Source organism: Solanum tuberosum, unplaced genomic scaffold (assembly GCF_000226075.1).
Source record: "Solanum tuberosum cultivar DM 1-3 516 R44 unplaced genomic scaffold, SolTub_3.0 scf00114, whole genome shotgun sequence".
In the NCBI taxonomy this organism is placed as follows: domain Eukaryota; kingdom Viridiplantae; phylum Streptophyta; class Magnoliopsida; order Solanales; family Solanaceae; genus Solanum; species Solanum tuberosum.
In genome coordinates, this window is record NW_006239038.1 from 1,266,803 (window position 1) to 1,271,091 (window position 4,289).

A 4,289-nucleotide genomic window follows, 5' to 3' on the forward strand; every position below is an offset into this window, starting at 1 on the left:
TTTTTATAAACAATTTTAAAGATCTTATACATATTTTCATTAAAATTTCTTTATAATTTACTTATTGAAAGCAAAAATGCCCAAGATGAAACATTTATCTTATTGATTTCATGTATATGAGTGTGTATGTCAATTTTTTTGTGGGACTGAAAATGTTATTGTCTCTTCCTTCTAGGCCAATATAGTGAATTTTAAAGCTTTATTGATAGTAAATTTAGTGATTGAAAGTTTAGTAATTTAAGTCATTCTAACTATTTTTCGTTTTGAATGGATTGTTGTCATTTTTTCACATTTTAAATGAATTGTTTCTTTTTTTTTTGTGTATGGTTAATAACCGAATAACCGAACCAAACCAAACCGAAACCGATAATCACCAAACCGATAAATGTATATTATATTTGGTTTGGTTTGGTTTTGATAATTTTAAAACCGATTAAGTTGGTTTGATTTTGGTTTTGACCAATAACCGATCCAAACCAACCCGTGAACACCCCTAATTATAAGCATGAAACTTTCAGACAAAAGTATGTAACGTTTACTATATAGAGAGATTTTAAGCGTACATGATATATAATTGAAAAAAAAAAGTTTATTCACCATCATGTATTTAATGTCTCTCAACATATATAGACACACATATGTTGAATTAGTCTTTCATATATAATAGAGGACAATAAAGAAATTACATTAATGTGGTGATTAATAATATAGAAATTGTTACGCAATGCTTATTTAAAGAATATATATAATTAACACACGTATATATTATTGTTCCATAATATAAAACAATATTTTTTTTTTCTCACCACGGGTCTGAAATTTAGAAAAAAGAGAGTCGAATTTAATATTTGACATGACCTTTTGATGTAAAAATTGTGGAATTTAGGAGTAGACTTGACTTTATGACAAAATAAGTCTTTATAAATCTTCAAAATTTATTAAAAAGGCCTATGCAGTTGAATTATCTTCCTTTTTTTTTCTATAAATAAATTGACACTAATCAATCTCATTAAACAAAAGTTTTTCTTTGTTCTCAAGTGGTTGAGAAAAATAATGTTGTACAAAGCAACACTCACCTTGTTGATTTTGTTTATATTTTTGGGTGGATTGTTCTTCCCTGTAGCACCCACAAGAATGACTTCAAGAGGTATATATATGATTTTTTGATTATTTTTTTTGTACGAAAACAAATAATTCATATAAATATTTTTATTTATCAATAAATCATATAACTAAAAGAATATTTCTGATGCACAACATTTCTTTTGTTTCGACTCTCAGTGAACGTGGAAAAATTGGGAATTCCTCGGGGAATTCAAGATCCGGGGGACAGAAGCCCGCGAGGTCCCGTGCCATAAACGGATGACGTCACTATTATTAATTAAGTACTTTAGTTTGGTGTGTATGAAAATCTGTGGATTGTAATATTTGAGATATAATGTCCTATTTCCCGTGATATTTTTTTAAAAAAAATAAATTGTTCCATATGAAATTATTTTATATTTAGATTTATTTTAATTGAAATGATTTATAGTAAAATAATTATCTATAGCATATTATAAATTTTGAATGTTTTCTTCATTTTATTTTTGTGTCAAACCAAATAACATCACATATATTAAAATACAATAAGAAATTATCTAATGCGAAATTCACACACACATATATATATATATAAGAAGAGTGATAAGATAAAAGAGTTTGAAGGGTGATTTTGTCATTTATATCCTATGACAAATTATGATGAAATTATTATACCATTCAAAGAGAGGGATAACTTATTTCGATACTAATTGTTAATCTTGAGATAATCAACAAATTAAGTGACATTATAATTTAATCCCAAGACTATTTAGTATAATCTTTCACACCAAACGACCCCTAAGTGTACATAATAATCGAAAAAAGAAAATTGTCCACCATCATGTATTTAATACCTCTCAACATATATAAACACACATATTGTTGAATCAGTCTTCACAATAGAGGACAATACAGAAATTACAATAATGTGGTGTATATATATATATATATATATATATATAATTAATTAACACACCTATATATAATTGTTCCATAATATAAAACATTATTTTTTTTCTCACCACGGGGTCTAAAATTTAGAAAAAAGAGAGTCGAATTTAATATTTGATATGACCTTTTGATGTTTAATTTTGAAAAAATTGAAATAAGTGTGAAATTTAGGAGTAGACTTGACTCTATGACAAAAAAAAAAAGTCTTTATAAATCTTCAAAATTAATTTAAAAGGCCTATGCAGTTGAATTTATCTTCCTTTTTTTTCTTTAAATAAATTGACACTAATCTATCTCATTAAACAAAAGTTTTTCTTTGTTCTTAAGTGTTTGAGAAAAATAATATAATGTTGTACAAAGCAACACTCACGTTGTTCATTTTGTTTATATTTTTGTTCTTAAGTGTTTGAGAAAAATAATATAATGACGTCACTATTATTAATGTTGTTATTGTTGTTGTTAATCAACAAGTCAATTTCCCTTTCAATAAGATCTTATTCTAAAAATATTTAGGTACTTTAGTTTGGTGTATGAATATCTATGGATTGTAGTATTATTCTCATATTAAGAGTCATATTATGAATAAAATGTTTTATGTGATGTGGAGCTATATATTTAAATTTTAATTGAACTTCAATATATATTTTAAATTTCGAATGAAAAACTATACAAAAATTATGTGCATGCGTCATATCATAATTAATATGGAGGTCATATCATAAAAATAAGATTATATTCATAACTCATAATATGTCTTATAATTTTACGCCACATCATAAATATGGAGATCATATTATTAAAATAACATCATATTTATAAGTATGTCTTATAATTTTTATTACTACTCGTATTCAATTTTTATGAATAGATTGCTTTCCTATTAAATATTTCTTACATTAGTTTAAAATTTGAGATTAGTATCGTTTATTTGTGAAGAGATTAAAATCTAATTTTTAATTATTTGTGCTAAAATGTCCTATTTCACGTGATACTTTTTTTAAAAAATTGTCCCATATGAAATTGTTTTAATTGAAGTGACTTATAGTTTAACCATTATAGCATGTTACAAATTTCAATTTTACTTTTTGTCTTTGTGTCCAACCAAATAATATCACATATATTGGGATATAAGGAGGAATTTTCTAATACAAAAATTACCCGAAAAATATTCTTTTAGAAATATTACACTATACGTTTTTTCGGAAAATAATATTTGCAAATTATCCAACACTTTCATATATTATAATAGCCATATGATTCCACTATTTTCACTATTATATGCTCATTTATTTTTAGTTTCAGTGTCTTACTTTAATTAGACAGTAAATTAAAGAATTTGTTTTAGATGAACTAAAGAAGAAAAAAGTAACACAAATAAATTGAAATAGAAGTAAGCAGACAAATTTAATGCATATGTTCCTTAGATTTCAATTATATTTGGTTAGATATTTTACTTGATGAAACCATTTTTCAGTGTTTGGTTACTTTCAATCGCGGAAATGTTTTTCAAACCCTTATCCCTTAATCTTATTGACTCTTTTTCATTTGTTTTTAGCTTGGTTGTGGTCATGGTCTTCCTGGGATCTTTGCATGCCTTAAGGTACATAAATGCCTTAATTGATTTTCGATTAATTGTCTCATCCTCTTGATCAAGATTTTTTCTTATAGGTTTATCCAAATGTATAGATTAATCTATCCAAATGTATCCAAATTGTTGCTGTGGCAATGTTTTTATAAAAACAATTTTATTTTATTTTTTTGGAAATTGCTGCCATAGCAGCGATCTTAATTTTTTTTAAAAAAACTCAAACCGCTGCCCGGGCAGCGATTTTCTGAAGAAAAAAAAAAGTTGGACAAAATCAGGGCAGCGATTTTGATCTGTTAACGGTGTCAAACAAAATTGCTACTGAAGTAGCGATTTTGCCCTTTTGGTTAGAATTTTTTTTTATGTGCCCTTTTGAAATTTTTGTCAAATTTTTTTGCCCTTTAGACTCCGGACTCTAGTTTTTAGCTCCTAATTTCTACTAGAATGAGTTTGTTAAATCCTGGGATACACCTATAACGGGTGAAATATAAGGATAGTGTCTGCAAACACACCTCAAGCTTTAATGAATTCCATACAAGTGTTCGTAATGAAATATTTTCCGTAAGACTTCCTAACATATAATGCCTCAACACATATAAACACAAATATCTTGTTGAATCAGTCTTTCACAATAGAAGACTATAATGAAATCACAATAATACGATAATTA